This window comes from Triturus cristatus, chromosome 4_1, assembly GCF_964204655.1.
Source record: "Triturus cristatus chromosome 4_1, aTriCri1.1, whole genome shotgun sequence".
NCBI classification, from domain to species: Eukaryota; Metazoa; Chordata; class Amphibia; order Caudata; family Salamandridae; genus Triturus; species Triturus cristatus.
In genome coordinates, this window is record NC_140585.1 from 545,482,481 (window position 1) to 545,502,339 (window position 19,859).

Consider the following 19,859-nt stretch of genomic DNA (forward strand, 5'->3'; position numbering starts at 1 on the left):
AGAAAGGCCGTTGTGGCCGAAACGCGTCGGTATGACAGACTGGGCTCTGTTTAAATAAAACTTTGAACATCACAAGTTCCACAGTGCGGCGTCCTTTGTTGCGAAATTAAACTTGGCCTTCGTTTGGCCCAACGCCTGCACCCGCTGCTGTGCGATCCGGCACTAAACCACATTGCAGGGAAAAAAAGACAATATATATATATATATATATATATTTATTTATTTTATTTTTTTTTTTTCACTGAAAAAACCATAGGTTTCACACACGTTATAGTTAGGAATTAGCATTTAAAAAACCTTGCAAATTCACTTAAAAAACCATAGGTTTCACACATGTTATAGTTAGCTGGACATTTCACTTGTGAAAAACCATTGAAATTCCCCTGTTATAGTTAGTGCAGGCAACTATAACTCACGCGACCGCAATCCTCTGCTGATGACGTCAGATATTACATCACTGTATTTAGACACTTATTTACCCATGTCTTCTTCCATTAATTTTTAGCTATACATATATTACAATTTTTTTTTTCAGAAAGACACATATGTCATCAGTGATGTAATATCTGATGTCATCAGCAGAGGATTGCGGTCGCGTGAGTTATAGTTGCCTGCACTAACTATAACGGGGGAATTTCAATGGTTTTTCACGAGTGAAATGTCCAGCTAACTATAACATGTGTGAAACCTATGGTTTTTTAAGTGAATTTGCAAGGTTTTTTAAATGCTAATTTCTAACTATAACGTGTGTGAAACCTATGGTTTTTTCAGTGAATTTGTCCGTTTTTTTAAATGCTAAGTTATGTATTTATTTTATTTATTTTTTTAAGGTTTTTCACCGTGCGCGCACGGAGCGCGTTTACAGATATATATATATTGATTTAAATACTATTTTCTCAGGAAATACTGAACAGATTTAAACCAGACCTGCAAAAGGCACATCCCTGACCTGAGGACTACCACTCTGCCAAATTTCAAGTAATTCTGTTCAGCCGTTCGGGCTGTAGCTTGGACTAAAGGTCCTATGGAAAAATGCATGGGGAAAACGCGTTTTGGGACCCCCCTTTTTCTCAGCCCCCGCTTGATTAATCCCCCCGAGACTTTCAGGGAAGGAGCGGAGCGGAGCGCCCCACCTATTTTGAAAATTTCGCGAGGATTCGTCAATCGGCGCCAAAGTTATTTCAAATAGAATGTTGCGGATTTCCTATGGAAACACGGTCCTTACTATAACTATCTACTGGCGACCGCCAGTAGATAATATATACATATATATATATATTCGGTGTGGCCTGGCCATGTGGCTGGCGGACATTTTTTGAAGGCAGCCAGTGTGCTTTTGCCATAGGCCTGCATTGTATGTCTTCCCTTTCTTGTTGTTGTGGCTTGGCCATGTGGCTGGCGCCAATGGCCAAGGCTCAGCAGGCTGGTGATAAACAATCTGGCTTGCCCTGTCGCAATTGTCTATTCTGAGCGTGTTTTCAGTGCTGCTGGTGCTGTTCTGACAGTGAAAAGGACCAGTCTCTCGCTCCATTTTTGAAAATTTAGATGCACTAAGATAAACTTTAGGCTCCAGTCCACCAATGAATGCTCCAAGCACTTCGGAGCGGGTGCGGTCAAACAACATGGTGGTGAGTCCACGGAATATAGCCAACTCGCACTTGAACCAAATGAAGAGACCGCACTCATGGAAGGTGAAAAGACTCTGTATTTATTTTACAAGGCACACAGAAACAGGACGCGTTTCGGCTCGCGCCTTTTTCGACTGTAGATTTCTTAGCAGCACTGCCATGTTTTATGTACAAATGTGCATGCAGTTTCATTCATTGGAATGGAAAACAGACAAATTAATCGAGAGTAATCCCAACTGTCACTGACATCTTGGAGTGACAGTTGCCGTAATCAATGAAAATTGTCTGTTTTCCATATCAATGAATGAAATTGCACATGCGCATTTCTGTGGACCCAGTAAAATAAGTACCCAGTCTTTTCACCTTCCATGAGTGCGTTCTCTGCATTTGGTTGAAGTGCGAGCTGGCTAAGATAAACTTTACTGTTTTTTTTACTGGTTATATTTGGTTTTGATCACTTATGTTTCTTTGTACACTGGAAATTGTCAGAGACACATTGACTCTCTTATGTGCTCATAACAGATTGAATAGTTTTGTAATTTGAGGTGACTATTATATAGTTTCGCTGTGCATGAAAAGTCTTCACGTGTTACTGTTTGCCTCATGAGGGCAAAGAACAATAGTTACTTACCTGTAATCTGTGGTTCTCCAGTATTGGTGTCTTTCATAGATTCACATGCCTGAATCATTCCCCGTCGTCGGAGTGGGACTCCCACGGTACATAAAAAAGCAATAATTATGCACATAAAAACCTTGGTAACATAAAACCAGAAAGTAAGGTAGCCCTAAGCTACAAGAAAAAACTTCCACACTTATGACTATCATAGTCATTATGTATAGTCCAAACTGCAGCCAATCAGGCGACAGCACCCACCAGAATGTTCTCCTCAGAGGCTCAGGCTCTCAGATTTTCTCGCACAGGAGTGAACCAAAGCATGATAGCCTAAACCAGCCTCTGAGGGGAGGTGGGCGGGTTGCATATGAATCTATGAAAGACACCAATACTGGAGAACCACAGATTACAGGTAAGTAACTATTGTTCTTCTCCAGTATTAGGGTGTCTTTCATAGATTCACATGCCTGAATCAGAGTAGATATCAGTACAGAAGATAATGCTCGTAAGACGCCCTTTGTACCATAATATATATATATAGATGTATATAATAAACATCAGATCAACTGCAACAGTGACTTTACTGTCTACATACTTGAGTGCCCTTGCGGCCTCCAGTATGTAGGCAGTACCAAATTACCACTAAAACTAAGAATTTTGCAGCACTTACTTGCCATTACCAACTGTGACCATAACTACCCAGTAGCCCGCCACTATTCTGAATTCCATAACAGTGACAACAGTAGTTTACGATTCTTTGGAGCAGAGAGAATTCCCAAACACATTCGTGGAGGGGATCGAGAGAAAAATTTAAGAGTACTGGAGTCCAGATTTATTATAGATCTGGATTGCAAAATACCTAAAGGACTCAATAGTGGGGAGGAACTTGCAACTCACATAGGCTTGTAGTCAACAGTAGCAGTATAATTACTATATGGTCTCTACAGTAATATGAATATTCCCAATCTGCAGTTGGGATTTTATGTTATTTTCAAATTTATTTTCTTAATTGTTTTTATACTCACTTTTAAATAAGATAGGGATATAGGTGTACTGAGGATGATATCACATTTCCCAATTGGGATAGCATATAGACGTTTATCACAATTATGGATGCTCCTGTTGGAATTCCTTCTGGGCTTCCTACTTTTCATCTCAGTTACTCCCCCTTACCCTTCCTCGTATTTTCATCACACATCACCAACCCACCACTCCTTCCTATCCAGTATTTAGTAATGGATACTTCCGTAATCTGCCAGTCACCAACTTAGATTAACATAGAGAAGCTCTATTATTGATCTATTAGAACATTATTGACTATATTAGTATCTAATGTGGGTACCTTCTGCCCGTTGTTAAACACAGAATACAATAACCATGATCTTAGAATCCTATGTGACCATGATTGAAATGAATGTCACTTTAGATGAATATTATAGCTATTTTAGCCTACATTGAATTGACAATTCACTTGTCAAATCGGCACAATTGTGCAGAGTAAGGTTTTACATTGTTGAAAACAATGGGCAGCCATTACCTATGTGTAGATATCAAGTCCAACTTTATCAAGTCATAATAAATCCTGGAATATTATGTTCATTTAACATGAGGATTGAATACCCATTCAAATAACATGCCCCCCACAATACGAATTCGTGGCTCATGCAATTGCATTCACTATATCGATTGATTGAGTATAATCATGAATGTGTCAGTATTCGGTCCATATGGTTCGTGCCTTCCAGTGTAATTTTGAGCATTTTATACTATTCGTATGGCTATTTCAGCCTATATTTAATTAATTGCTCTTATTTCTAATGACGCTATTGCGCAGAGGAATTCATGAAATACGATGTATATAATTAGTAGTCATGACTTGCGTTTGTATCAAATCCAACTTTATTGTTTCAAACAATAACATGATCAGTTAACACAATTACGTATTTACACAGCGTGTCTTTCCAAGTAAATTGTAATTTCATTTTCATGCAACCGCATTCACCTTACGTTCGAAATATTATAGAATGAATGTGTTATAATTATTTTACATAGCGTTCACGATGTAGCGCAATCTGGAAGTATTTTTTCCATGTTAATGAACCTTGCACATGTATTTCTATGGCTGATTGGCATGTCGGAAGTTACTTGACAAAGGCAAACGCCGAAACGCGTCGTCCTTCTAAAGCTAGTGCACAATAAAGTTTTTGTGCGGTTTCCTGGTGTGCTGTCTTCTTATTCCTGGAATTGACGCGGAATACAAGATTCTGATCGGATTATAGTGGCTGCTGCTGCCACTAACAGCACCAACGTCGCAGGCCTGGGGGCTGCTTCTGCAGCAAGCTGACGGACCGAGATATATATATCTATATATATGTAAAAATGGTATATAAATACATATATCATGCAATTAAGTACCAATATTGCCATAATCCTACATAAATACATTTGTGTTCAACATATGCAGAACAATTTCAAGACATAGAAACAGTATGTAATAAACGTCTAGAAAAGAGGATAGTGGAGGAGGGAAAACAGAGGCTCACCTTATTTAAAACGATTGCGGAGAACAGCTTGTCCCACTGACGCATCTGCATCGCTTGAGGCCTCTAAACAGTAGTGTTTGGTAAAAGTGTGTCTGTTGGACCAAGTTGCCGCTCTGCAGATTTGATGAAGAGGCACACCGGCAAAGAGAGCGGTAGATGAAGAAATTGCTCTCGTAGAATGCACTCTTGGGGTTGCCTGCAAAGGTCTTCCCGCCTGTTGATGGCATAGACAAATTGCAGCAGAAATCCAACGAGCTATGGTCGGTTTGGAAACAGAATATCCTTGACGTAATCTATCATAGGCCACAAACAGTTGGTCTGATTTACGGATTGTTGCAGTCCGTTCTGATGTCAAGGGAATGCAAGGCACTTTCTGCAGTTGTCAGCGGATTTGGGAAGAATGTCTTTAAAATTATTGGTTCATTAAGGTGGAAGTCCGCAGGTACTTTTTGCATGAAGCTGGGATTGGTGCGTAGCACTACTGATTTTGAGGTGAATTGAAGAAAAGGTGGCTTAATAGTGAAAGCTTGAATGTCACTGACTCTCCTTGCTGATGTCAGAGCCAATAACAAAGAAACTTTCCATGAAAGGAACTTCAAGTCCAATTTATGAATAGGTTCAAAGGGGTGCCGCAAGTTTTTTAAGCACTACATTAAGATGCCAGGATGGAGGTGGACGCCAAATAGGGGGAAACATCCGAAACAATCCCTTGAAGAATTGCTGAATGACTATTTGAATAAAGAGAATTAGATCCATCCGGCCGAAACCTTGAAATCGCCGCCAAGAACACTTTCAAAGTAGAATGGGATAGGCCCGATCTTGCCAAGTGAAGAAAGAACGGTAAAATTTGTTCTGGTTTTGCATGAATCGGATGTATATTGACAGATTGACACCACATGCAAAATCTCTTCAATTTTAGCTTGTATGTTTTAATAGTAGTAGACGCTCGGGCATTAGCTAAAACTTCCTGACAGTCCGCAGGAATATTTAGGTGTGCGAATTCAAGGTGTTGAGGAGCCATGCTGCTAATCTCAAATATGCTGGGTCCGGGTGACAGATCCGTCAGTTCTGGATGGACAGAAGGTTCGGTATTGTTTGAAACTGTATGGGATCGCACTCCGAGAGAAGGAGAAGTTCGGTTTACCAGTATTGGCGAGGCCATCTGGGAGCAATGAGTATCACGCGGCAAGGTTGTTTCTTGATCTTGCTGAGAACTCTGGGAATCGGAGGAAAGGCATAGGCATATATCTGCGACCAATTCATCGAAAACGCATTCCCGCATGAGTCGTTGTGGGGAACCCAACTTGCAAAGGATGGGCATTTGCGTTTCTGGCTGGTCGCAAACAGGTCTATACCGGGGTGGCCCCACTCCCGAAAGACTCGGTTTAAAGTTGGTTGATGTAACTCCCACTCGTGATTGGATATTGTTGACCTGCTGAGGGAATCCGCTAAAACATTGGAGACTCCTGGAACATGAATAGCTGAAAGGCAGATCTTGTGACGAATTGCCCAGTCCCAGATCTCTTGAGCTTGTTGAGATAGTAGGGCAGACTTCGTCCCTCCCTGCTTGTTTAAGTAATGCATACTTGTAGTGTTGTCTGTTCGAATTAGTACTGAGGCTCCCCGAATAACTGTTCGAAATGACTTCACTGCCAAGAAAATGGCTGGCAACTCCAGAAGGTTGATATGCCACTTCTTTTGTTGGATGCTCCACTTGCCGTTGACCGTCATCCCTTGAAGGTGCGCCCCCCCATCCCTCGAGGGAAGCATCTGTGGTTATAGAGAAATTCGGCAGTTCGACCAGGAATGCACATCCTTCCCTTACGTACTTTATTTGAGTCCACCAAAGGAAGGCTTCTCGCATCCAAGGAGTGATGCGAACGATATCGTCGAAAGACCCCGAAATCTGCAACCATTGAAGGCTGAGTTCTTCTTGCAATGGTCTCATTCTGAAACGGCAGTTGGGTATCAAAGGGATGCAGGAAGAAATCATCCCTAGGAAAGACTTGTACAGTCGGACTGAAATGCACCTTTTTGATAGCAATAAGCGAGCTAGTTTGCAGATCTTGAGTTGTCTATCTTTTGAGACGAAGGCCTGAGTTAGCTGGGTGTCCAATGTGGCTCCCAAAAAGGTCTTTCTCTGTGATGGAATCAGATGAGATTTTTCGAAGTTTATGGAGAGACCCAGAGATTGGAACAGTGACAGACATCTCTGAACATGTGCGTTTGTAAAGAATTCGCCTTGATAAGGCAGTTGTCCAAGTATGGGAAAATTTGAATTCCTTCCAGACGAAGGTGTGCGGCCACCGGTGCTAGGACCTTTGTAAACACATGGGGTGCTGATCGTCGTCCAAATGGAAGGACTCTGAATTGAAATCCCCTGCCAGCCACTCTGAACTGTAAAAATGTTCTGTGTCTGGGTAGGTCTTGGAGGTCGAGGGTGGCCATGTGATCCCCCGCCAAAAGCAGTTGAAGGATTTCTTGAAGTGTTAACATTCGGAAAGATAACTTTTTCAGGTATTTGTGAAGGCGCGAAGGTCGAGAATGGGGTGCCATTCTCCCAACTTGTTTAGTATCAGGAAAAATCTCGAATAAAATCCTGTTCCTCTTTGTAAAGGAGGGACCTTTTCGATTGCTCTTTTCCGAATCATCAGATTTATTTGGGTAAAAAGCTCCTTGAGATGAGCAGGAGGTGGTCCTTTGGGAGGAGAGTTTGGGGGAATCTTTATGAACTCTAGAACATGGCCTCTGGCCACTATATCCAGAACCCACTTGTCTGTTGTAATTGCGTACCAGTTCGAGTAGAATTGGGATATTCTTCCTCTAACTTCTGACTGGGGGAACGGCAGAAATGGTGGCAGGTGGAGGATCTCACTGTTTTTTAGTTGAATTCCGTCCACGGTAGGAGGGCTTCCTTCTTGATTGCGAGTAGGAGTTACCTCGCTGTCCGTATGACTGCTGCCTGTAGGGCTGATATCTTTGATTACCTTGAGTGGTTTGGTATAACCTTTGTTGATTGTAACTTCCCCTATTGGAGAAGGATCCACGTCCTTTAGCACCTCGAAAGGACGACTTGCGAAATTAAAGGCTACCAAGAGATCTCGCTGTCTCCGTGTCTTTTTTAATAGCCTGAAGGGCCTCATCGACATGCTGGCCAAATACTAACTCCCCATCAAACGGCATGTTAATAATTTTGGCTTGGACCTCTTGGCGAAAAGATGTAGATTTCAGCCAACCTTGTCTCCTTAGCACTGCTGCACCCGCTAACTGTCTGAATCCTGTGGATGCAACATCCACGGCTGCATCAATTATTTCAGCAGAGGTACACTCTCCTTCTTGTAAGATCTTCAAGGCATCGGACTTGAAAGGTTCTGGCAGCATGTTAATGTAGGGGGAGATGTCCGACCACATCTGCCTGTCATATCTCCCTAATATGGCTAGGGAATTTGCAGCACGGACAGTTGTCGCTGCCATAGTGGAAACCTTCTTCCCAATCGAATCCAGCCATCTACCATCCTTGTCTGGCGGAGCTGTTATGTGCAAAGAGGGGTTCCTGGCCCGTCTCTGCACCGCTTGGGCGATGACAGAGTCAGCTTTTGGCTGACCTATGAGGCATGCAGGTGAGTTGCTTGCTGCCTTATATTTTTTGTCTAATCGAGGCAAGACTGCAGGAAGAGAATTAGGTGCTGTCATGATCTTCAACCCTTCCATCCAGATGAAGTCTATGATGGGAATGATCCGTATTTGTCTTTCTCATCTTTAAAATCATAGAGAAAGCAATCATCCTTCTTTGTATCCATTGGTATGAGAAACCTTTTTGTCGCCCTCTCCATAAGGAGATGAAAACCTCCGATATCTACTGGAGGAGAGTCAACAGGAGCTGGAGCTGACGGTGATGGAGTCTTAATTTGGTATTCGTCCCACTCCGAAAGAACAGGCCTATGATCCACTTCTCCCTCTTCCCTATCATCGTCAGTGGTGTTAGCATCATGGGAATGATGAGATGGTACTGGAGAAGGTGGTCTAGGAGATCCCAAAGAAGATACAGAAACCTTAGGCATGGGCGTTGATGGAATAGACTCCGCCGATTCAGAAGGAGGAAAACTGCGATAATAGTCGTCCAACATGTATTGTAAATTATTAAGCAGGGCCAAAGGCATTTGTGCTGTGGGAACCATGACAGGAGCTGGAGCTTCAGACTCAGGGAAAGGTTCTTCCTCCTGGTCGTCGTCTTGATACTCAATAAGCAATTCCGACAGACTTCTAGCAGTGCGGAATTTGTCGTCCTCTTCGGATTCCTCTTCGTCCTCCTCAGAATCCAGCAATTGCTCAGGCAACTTCAGTGGGGAGAGAGCTTCCAATGAAGAGCCACGTCTTGGTAGCAAAGAAGCCGCCATCGTAGGCAGGGCATAGGAGGCAGTAGCCGTTGTTGCAGACCAAACTTGCAAGTCTGTGCAAGAAGACAAAAGAGGAGTCACGAGTGTGCCGTCGACGATATGGGCGTCAGGAAAGTGATTGTTGACGAGGCAGCTGTTTTCATCGACGAGGCAATCTTTGTCGACGAGGAGGTCATTGACGACGAGGCAATGAGGTCATTGACGACGAGGCAATCTTCGTCGACGAGTAAGTCGTCAACGACGAGGCAGTCTTCGACGACGAGGTGGCCGTCGATGAGGTAGTCGTCGACGAGATCTTCTTAACTTTCGCCGTCGACGGAGCGCTGACGATAGATGAAATCTCCTTCATCGACAAGATGGGTCGAACAGCAACAGAGACCAGCGTCGATGGAGATGAAGCTGATGACATGATCATCTTGGGTCTCGGCGACGAGAAGGTAACTGTCGACGTAGAAGTAGCGTCAACGATGATAATCGTCGACGGAGGAGCTGTCGACGACGGAGCTTTTTGCTGAGGGAAATCTTTCTCAGGAAGTCTTTTTGACGCCAGAGACTTTCCAGTCTTTCTCGGGGGAAGTAACAGGCTTAGACTTTGAAGGTGGAGAAGCCTTTTTTGAAGAAGAATAAGAAGAAGGCAAGCTAGAACCCTTAGAGAGTTGAACTTTTCTCGACACCTTAGCCCCAGGAGAAGATAAATCTTCCTCAGCCATCCTCTTCCTAGAGGATATAGATGAACCAGAGGCCACACTTCCCACCTCAGATAAGGGGTTATCCTTGTCTTTAATCTTCTGTAGCCACAGAAGTAGGCGCCCTTCTCTATCTCTGAGGGTCTTCTGAGGGAAGGTCCTGCAAATTTTACAATCTCTCACCTCATGATCTGGATAAAGACAGTAAATGCACTTCTTGTGGGGGTCTTCTGAAAACAGCCGGAGCTTCCCACAAGATTCACCATGTCTAAAGAGAGATCTCTTAGAAGATGACATTCTGAAGAGAAGAAAAAATGCAGAAGAAATAGTGAAGTACTGAGCAAAGCTCAGGGAGACTCCCTTCACACGACGTGCGGTAGAAAATCTGAGAGCCTGACCCTCTGGGGAGAACATTCTGGTGGGTGCTGTCGCCTGATTGGCTACAGTTTGGACTATACATAATAACTATGATAGTCATAAGTGTGGAAGATTTTTCTTGTAGCTTAGGGCTACTTTACTTCCTGGTTTTATGTTACCAAGGTTTTTATGTGCATAATGATTGCTTTTTTATGTACCGTGGGACTCCCACTCCGACGATGGGGAATGATTCAGGCATGTGAATCTATGAAAGACACCCTAATACTGGAGAAACTTTGCTCACTTCTGGTTACGGTTTCTAAGCGTGCTCTATGGGATGAGTCATACACGACTGTGAACATTCTTCAGACACAATTTAATCTTGGTTCTTCTTATTGTAGAAAATAGCGCTGCTACTTATTTGCTTCCTTTTTTGACCTAATTTGGGAATTAGGAGTGTGAACTTTACTCTGAATTAAATGGAGAGCCATTATTAGCACTATCACACACGTGCACTGGATAATCTCTATCCTTACTAGGGGATATTTATATTTTTATCTATCCATCTACTTTTAATGTTTCCAGAATTTTGGAAGAGCAAAGTAGCTCCAGTTTACATGTACTGGCATTTGTGACTACTAAAACAGTGCCAGAAGAGCATTAGGATTTAGACTACTGGTCTGGTGGGTGTATAGTTACACTATTACATACATCACTTTTGGGTGTGGTCACCTTACAATTTCGGTCAATACTTTTGGTGAGGGCTTGACTTTAGAATCACGGATCTTTCTAACTAATGTCTAGATTATGGCACACCTTTTCCTTTTTCTCTCATCTTCCATATAAGTTCACTACTACTCATCCAAATTTCTCTCTTTGCATCAAATTGGCACAGCGTTTTAACATTGTATGTCAAAATATTTAACAAAAATGTGTTTATGAACAACAACAATATGTACTATATCTGTATTTCCAGACTGAAAAAGTCTTAAAAGACAAAACACGTGTTGGCTGATCTTTTGCTGGAAGTGTTCTTGCACAGAATAAACCAACAGTGAAAATTCAACGGATCATATTATTGGCGTCCGTGGAAAAAGTATGTGTTTGTCCCTTCAAGAGGACGGTTGAATTGGATCGAATACTGTGTTACCCATTACAGATATGATTACAATAACTATCCATGAGGGTGCTGAGGTTGCAGTTCTATAAATGTTGACTTGGTTTACATTATTTTACATTAGCATTGCTTGTCATCATCATGGTTTCTTGTTTTGCAGTCTTCTTGTGTAATGTACTTCTACAACTCGTTCTCTATTCTCCCTCAGATGACTGACTGTCTCATTTTCTTTTTTTGCAAATGCTACTGTCAGTGTCTACTACTACTACCACCACCATGGCACCTTGGGAAACCAAACCATCACCATGCAGCCATCGCTTAGCCTAAGTATAAACATCAATCACAGGTAAGAGAAGAAGTTTGGGTGTGGCATAATCTATATACTATGGAAATTAATTAATTCACACATCCACACCCTTCCGGGTCCATAGGGGTTTTAGTTGCAGACTGCATAGAATAGGAGGAGAGATTGAAAGTACCAGTAGGACAATTGAGGGTACCGCATCTATCTGTCGGTGTGTTACACTATCGGCAGATTTCAATCAAAAATTGGCTGCGGCCCTGCAGCTAGAGAAACAGTGTGAAGTAAAAGAGTAACCCCCCCACAAAATATTTAAATTATATGTAAACTATAAACAATGTATTTCCCTAACAAATAAACTAACTAGAAAAACCCACAACCCCTGACCCACCCCTCTTCTAAACCCCAATCAATGTCCATCATTATGCGTCCAATGTCCATAAATTAAAATGTCCATAAAAAACAAGTTTCACCCAATGCCCAATTCCCACCCACCAAAAAAAGGATAAAAACATGATTAAAAAGGGGTAAGGCGACGGCGGTCTAGCAGCAGGCTTGCCGGATCTTCCTCTACAGGGTGTTTATCCGCTCCTCTAGGCGCGCCATCCGGAGGAGCATGCGGTGCTGAAATGTCTTGCCGTTGCATGAACAGGGGTGGGCAGTAGTGTTTAAAGAAGGGCAGTGGGTGGCTGCCAGACCACGGCACCATACCATTGGAGGCACTGGGGGGCCTGGCTGGGGCCCGGGGCATTGCAGGAGGTTACAGCTGCTGCCACCACCTCCTCCGCCAGAACCACCAGTCGCTGATATTCATCAGGGATGACCTCCGGCTTCCGTTGCCGGGCCATGGCTGCTAACTCCTTCCTATTGGGTTGTTTTGGTTGGGAAGGAGTAGCTATATTAAGAAAGAAAAAAGACAATTGTAACCAATACTCTTAGCAAAACAGTAACACAAAAATAATAATAAACATAAAATTATAGTGGCACAGTCGCACTATAAGTACATAACATTTGTGGTATCCTCCCACGTCCCCGGCCTCTAACATTTGTGGGGGTTTCAAGCATTACTAGGCACTATTGAGTAGACAAGTCTTCTTCTTCTCTCTCTTGTTTAGCTAAATTAACCTTGTAGGCATGCCAGCTCAGTCAGCTTGTGCCCTAGACTGACATACTTGTGTCGCAGACGCAGACTGACATTACTTTGCTACTGTCTGCAGATGGGGCAGCTGTAGTCTACAACTACACAATTATCTATTTTTCTATTATGGCCATACTCTGTTAAATCAATGGCAACTGCTCAATTTCACTTTCACCATGACTACTACAACAAGGCAGATGATATCTGATATGAATGATTATATATGGGACGGCGTGACTGAGGTACTACTATTGTTTGATTGTTTAACTATGTAGCCGATAGGCCACCCATGACTGACATGGTCGAAATGACATAGGTAGGGTGTGGGCCTCGGAGTCGGAGAGAGACAATTGATAATGGGTGGGTATGGGTTCATACATACACAATATATATGTTGTGCTTACAAACTACTGTGAGTCAAGGGAGCATTCTGAAATACAACCTTGAATCAAAAACCTTGAAAAAAAAACTGTCCTCATTTCTTCCCAGCAGTTTTCCCATTTATCATTGCATTTCTCTTCTAGCATTATTCCTTTTTCATTCTAATTTTATTCTCATCTTCACCCTTGGCTTTGCTACTCTGGCACAGTTTATTTTTCTTTTACATTCTCTTCATCTAGTGGCAATCTCCACCTATGCTATGATTGAATACCATCCAGGAATCCCTCCATTCAAAGTAAACATGCCAATTATTCTCCTTAATCTCTCAACAAACCTTTCACCAACAACATATATTTGAAATTTTTCTTTAAACCACCACCTATGCGTCCTTGCTTGCCTTTGAGTTTGACCCATCAAACCCCCGGAGGATTCCTATCACCCATACAGTTTCACCCATCCAGGCAGGCATCCTTTCTTTCACCTTTCACCCATCCTTTAACCACCCATGCATCTTATCAGCCACCTAAGCATCCCGGGCCCCCTTCCCTCACCCACACATCCTTCTCTGCCAGTCATATATTACATGTCACCCGTCCTTCCTCCTTTCATACTTCTTTCCCTTTTCGTTTAACCCATCCATCAAGGACGTCTGACTCTTAGTCTTTTTCATAAAACTTTACCAGCTGAGTTGAAGACAGATAGAAGGGGCCATTAGTTACTCAACTCCCGCTGCTAATGCTACTGCTAATGCTAATGCTAAGTAAAGGGTGTCTTCTTCAACCATTGTTCACAACAACTTAGTCTCTTTCAACAGTACAGTGTACACCCTTGCAGCGAGTGTGTATTGTCAATAAGTAAGGAATATAACCTACCCCCGCCCACCACTGCTGCTGGCTCACCCCCTACAATGGCCGCATCTGCTCACTCCTGGCTGGCGACGCCTTCTCCGCTGGCCCCTGCACTGGTGGTCAGTACACCTAGAAAAAACATTACATATTTTTTAGATGATATATACGCCTCCCCCTATTTATTTTGTATCACTAGCAAGATTGAAAATACAATACATTCATACAACACACACCTCACTAGTACAAATCGGGTACTAGAGCAGAGTAGAGTAGACAGTATGTCCTATCCTATCAAAAATAATAAAATATCTGTTCCTGCATTTTGTTGGTGCCAATTCCCCACCCCCCCCCCCGTGCCATTTGGGGTAGTTCGCACTTAGGCACCTGTAACTTTATGATCACATAAGGTATCCACGCAAAATGTGCGTACTTTTTTCCAACATCATGAGGATTCAAAAGGTACCCAGGGTTTGTGGATTTCCCTGGAGGGGACCCAGAAAGTAGCCAAAATAAAATTGCATTTTGTTTTTTTGGGGAAAAAGTGGAAAGAAGGGCTACAGATGAAAGCGCCTGGTTTTTCCCCTGCAAATGGCATCAACAAAGGGGTTGTGGTGCTGAAATCACAATTTTCCCAGATTTCAGGGACAAGCAGACTTTTTGTGAGAAAACCAACATTTTTTACACAGTTTTGGCATTTTTCTGGGACATAGCCTATTTTTCCTATTTTTTGTGCTTTCAACCTCCTTCCAGTTAATGGTATAAATGGGTATGAAACCAATAATGGATCCGGGAAAGCTATACATTTTGGAACAGAAGACACAATTCTGAATTCAGCAAGGGGTCATTTGTGCAGATCCTTCAAGGTTTCTTCATAGAAACTAACAGTTAAATATAGGAAAAATTGAAAATTAGTTGAAAAAAACAGCCATATGTGCCAACGTTTTCACCTGTAACTTCTTCTAACTGTGACAGCTGTTTGAAAGCAATATACCATTACATTTGCTAGACCCTTCTAGTTGTGGGGATATATAGGACTTATAGGTTCACCAAGAACCCAACGAACCCAGTGCCCATAACTGAGCAGCATCTTGCAATGGTTTTTCATTATGTTCCAAGTATATAGCAATTAATTTGGGAAAATATATACATGGAAAAATTGGTATGAAAAACACCTATGTATTTCTGAAATTGGAACAAAATATAGAGTTTAGAAACAGTAGATATTTGCACATTTCCGAAATTGAGAGTACCCATACTAGCATAAGACTTATAGGTCATTTTTCAAAATGACTTCTTTTTTACACATTGTCTTTCATTTAGAAGGCAGAAATGCATCAACAGTTGCTCTACAATTCTGTGTTACCCTAAGTCTCCCTATAAAAATGGTGCCTCACTTGTGTGGGTAGGCCTAGTTCCTGCGACAGGAAACGGTCCAAAAGGCAAAGTGGACACACTTTATTTTTACAGTGAAAACTGACCCTTTTTTTGCAAAGTGCCTAGCTGTTGATTTTCAAAACCCAAGCTCTGCCGGCACCTAGGGAAACCAAGCAAACCTATACATTTTTTAAAAGTAGACACCCAGGGAAATCCAGGATGGGGTGACTTGTGTGGCTCTCACCAGGTTAAGTTACCCAGAATCCCTTGCAAACCTCAAAATGTTTCAAAGAAAAACACATTTTCCTCAAATTTCTGTGGTTGAAAGTTCTAGAATCTGAGTGGATGCACAAAATTTCACCCACCACACGTTTCCCAAAGTCTTCCAATAAAAACGGTACCTCACTTGTGGGGGTAGTGCCCGCGACACGAAACGGCCCAAAACACAACGTGGACACGCCACATTTTCACAATTTTTGCAAAGTGCCTTGCTGTAGATTTTTAACCCTAGCTCTGCCGGCACCTAGGGAAACATAGCAAACCTCTAAATTTTTTAATACTAGACACCCAGGGGAATCCAGGATCTGGTGACTTGACTGACTCTCACCAGGGTCTTCTACCCAGAATCCCTTGCAATTCTCACAATTTATCAAAAAAACACATTTTCCTCACATTTCTGTGGTGGAAAGTTCTGGAATCTGCGTGGATCCACAAACTTCCGCCAACCCCGTGTTCCCAAAAGTCTTCCGAGAAAAATAGTACCTCACTTGTGTGGGTAGGCCTAGTGACCGTAACAGGAAACGGCCCAAAACTCAACGTGGGCACACCACATTTTCACAATGAAAACTGACACTTTTTTTGCAAAGTGCCTAGCCGAAGATTTTGAACCCTAGCTCCGCCGGCACCTGGGGAAAGCTAGTAAACCTATACATTTTTAATAACTAGACACCCAGGGAATTGCAGGGAGGTATGGCTTGTGTGGATCCCCCAACGTTTTCTTACCCAGAATCCCCTGCAAACCTCAAATTTAGCTGAAAAAATCACTTTTTCCACACATTTTTGTGTGTAAAAGGTGTGGCATCACCGGGCTGACACAAATTTCTTACCACCCAGCGTTCCCCCAGGGCTCCCGATCAAAATGGTGCCTCACTCGTGTGGGAGGACCAAGTACCAGCGACAGGCAAGTGCCCAAAACGTATTGAGGCAACATCAAAATTGCCTATCACAAAACAACCTGGCTTTGCTAGGGGAGCCACCTGGGTTTTTGGCCCTGTCCTCGTTGGCCAGCTAGGGAAACCTACCAAACCCACACATTTCTGGAAATCAGACACCCGGTGGATTCCAGGGAGGCATGGCTTGCTTGGATCCCCCAACGTTTTCTTACCCAGAATCCCCTGCAAACCTCAACTTTAGCTGAAAAAATCACTTTTTCCACTCATTTTTGTGTGGGAAAGTTGAGGCATCACCGGGCTGACACCAATTTCCTACCACCCAGCGTTCCCCCAGGTCTCCCGATAAAAATGGTGCCTCACTTGTGTGGGAGGCCCAAGTACCCGCGACAGGCAAGGGCCCAAAACATATTGAGGCGATATCAAAATTGCCTATCACAAAACGACCTGGTTTTGCAAGGGGGGTCACCTTGGTTTTTGGCCCCGTGCTCGGCGGCCAGCTAGGGAAAATGACCAAAGCCACACATTTCTGAAAACTAGACACCCGGGGGATTATAGGGAGGTATGGCTTGCATGGATCCCCCTACTTTTTCTTACCCAGAATCCCCTGCAAACCTCAAATTTAGCTGAAAAAAATCACTTTTTCCACACTTTTGTGTGGGAAAGTTGTGGCATAACCAGGCTGACACAAATTTCATACCACCCAGCGTTCCCGCAGGTCTCCCGATAAAAATGGTGCCTCACTCGTGTGGGAGGCCCAAGTACCCGCGACAGGCAAGGGCCCAAAACGTATTGAGGTGACATCAAAATTGCCTATCACAAAACAACCTGGTTTTGCAAGGGGGGTCCCCTGGGTGTTTGACCTGGTGCTCGGCAGCCAGCTATGGAAACCTACCAAACCGACACATTTCTGGAAACTAGACATCCGGGGGATTCCAGGGAGGTATGGCTTGCGTGGATACCCTAAAGTTTTCTTACCAATAATTCCCTGCAAACCTCAAACTTAGCTGAAAAAATAGCATTTTCCACACATTTTTGTGCGGGAAAGTTGTGGCATCACTGGGCTGACACAAATTTCCTACCACCCAGCGTTTCCCCAGGTCTCCCGATAAAAATGGTGCCTCACTCTTGTGGAAGGCCTAAGGACCCGTGACAGGCAAGGGCTCAAAACGTACTGAGGCGACATCAAAATTGCCTATCACAAAACAACCTAGTTTTGCAAGGGACAAGTGAGGTACCATTTTTCTTGGAAGACTTTGGGGAATGCGAGGTGAGTGGAATTTTGTGGATCCACACAGATTCCAGAACTTTCCACCACAGAAATGTGAGGAAAATTTGTTTTTTGGATCAAATTTCGAGGTTTGCAAGGGATTCTGGGTAGCAGAACCTGGTGAGAGCCAGTGAAGTCACCCCATCCTGAATTCCCTTGGGTGTCTAGTTTTAAAAAATGGATAGGTTTGCTGGGTTTCCTTAGGTGCTGGCAGAGCTAGGGTTCAAAATCCACAGTTAGGCACTATGCAAAAAAAAGGGTCAGTTTCACTGAGAAAATGTGCTATGTCCACGTTGCGTTTTGGGCCGTTTCCGGTGAGAAGCACACAAGTCACCCCATCCTGGATTCCTCTTGGTGTCTAGTTCAAAAAAATGTACAGGTTTGCTAGGTTTCCCTATTTGCCGGCTGCGCTAGGGCCCATAATCCACAGGTAGGCACATCCTGAAAAATAATTAGTGCCTAGTGGGCTTTCTGACGCCCTGGGGAGGGGGGAAATCAAGGGCTATTGCCCCTATATGCTCCCAACGGGGGCAGAACGACTGTGGCTATTCTTTTGGGGGGTGGAGGCATTGGGATGCCCATTCTGGGAAGCCCCCACCCCTACTAATAGAAAAGCCAGCATAATCACTGGCGCCTAGTGGACTTTCTGCCTCCCCGGGGGCAGATCAGGGGCTACTGCCCCCATCTGCCTCCTTGGGGGAGAAGAAAGGATGTGGCATCTTTTTTTGGGGGGTGGGGGCATTGGCATGCCCATTCTGGGAAACCGCCACCCCGAACTTTGGAAACAAAAAAAATCCCTGGTGCCTAGTGGGATTTCTGTCCCACCCGGGGGGAGGGGGGAGCAGATAAGGGGCTATTGCCCCATCTGCCTCCCAGGGGAGGAAGAAAGATTGTATACATTTTTGGGGGTGGGGGCCTTGACATGCCCATTCTGGGCAAACCCCTACCCCTACCTATATAAAAAAAAAATCCCTGGTGATTAGTGGGCTTTCTGCCCCCCCCCCCCGGAGCAGATCAGGGGCTATTTCCCCCATCTTCCTCCTGGAGGGGCAACAAGTCTTTAGTTTTCTTTGGGGGGGTAGGGTGGGGGCATCTGCAAGCCCATTCTGGGCAGCCCCCACCCCACTTTGGCTACTGTCCCCATCTGACCCCAGAGGGGGCAAAAAGACTCTAATTGTGCAGGGGGGTGGGGGCATTGGTGTGCCCATATTGGGCAGCCCCCACCCCTAATTTACATACTAAAAAAATGCCCTGGTTCTAGTGGGCTTTCTGCCCCCCCCCGTGGGGGCAGAAAGACTGAATTGGGCCAAAAAATATGGGGGGAGCAAAGGCCCTTGCCCAAGGGGCCGCTTCCCCCTCCCTGTTGCCTAGTCGGTGGATACCTGCTTGGGGATCGCCCCCCTGGGGCAATGCCCAAACAGAGATCCACTAGGGAGGGGTACCATTGGAAAGGGGAGATTCTCCCCTTTCCAACGATACCCCTCCCATCTGTTTCGGTGCTAGGGGGGCTGAGATAGCCCTACGAGCACCAAAACAATGAAAATGAAACTAAGTTTTAGTTTCAGTTTCATTGCAATGACAACAGCACGCCATGCGCGCAATCCGCATTGCAATAAAAATGCTAATTGGCCTCGGGAGGTTGGGGAAGTTCTTCCCCAACCTCCCGAGGCCAATAAAAAAAGGGAAATCCCTCTGCTGTCTGCAGCAGAGGGATTTTGTGCCCCTGTTCTCATGACGGAATGGTTCCGTCACGAGCACAGGAGCACTGGTGTTCATGACGGAACCATTCCATCATGAGCACGAAGGGGTTAAAAAGAAAGAGTGGCGAACTGGGCGGGAAATTGGAAATGAGGTCTTTCGAGTCCTCTCTCTTGGTTGGAAAAGAATAGAATTGTGCCCTTGTAGGAAGGAACCAACCTCGCCCGCTGAAAATACCCTAACATCCCTAAAGGATCCCAACCCAACACTTGTAACACCCCCTCACTTACCTCTTCGTCCTCAGCCCGGTGAACTGCTCCAACGTCCGGTTTCCTGTAA

General features: G+C 44.1%; 1 protein-coding gene and 1 long non-coding RNA gene across 2 annotated transcripts in view; one reads left to right on the forward strand and one right to left on the reverse strand.

Annotated features, from left to right (window-relative positions):
• LOC146855203 (glioma pathogenesis-related protein 1-like) overlaps positions 1-19,859 on the reverse strand; it is a 1,108,037-nt gene that overhangs the window by 402,898 nt on the left and 685,280 nt on the right. The window lies entirely within an intron of this gene.
• Positions 1-19,859, forward strand: part of LOC146855205 (uncharacterized) — a 48,354-nt gene that overhangs the window by 27,360 nt on the left and 1,135 nt on the right. Inside the window, exon 2 of the long non-coding RNA XR_014980804.1 lies at positions 11,595-11,687. This is a non-coding gene — a long non-coding RNA (uncharacterized LOC146855205). The remainder of the gene's footprint in view (positions 1-11,594; positions 11,688-19,859) is intronic.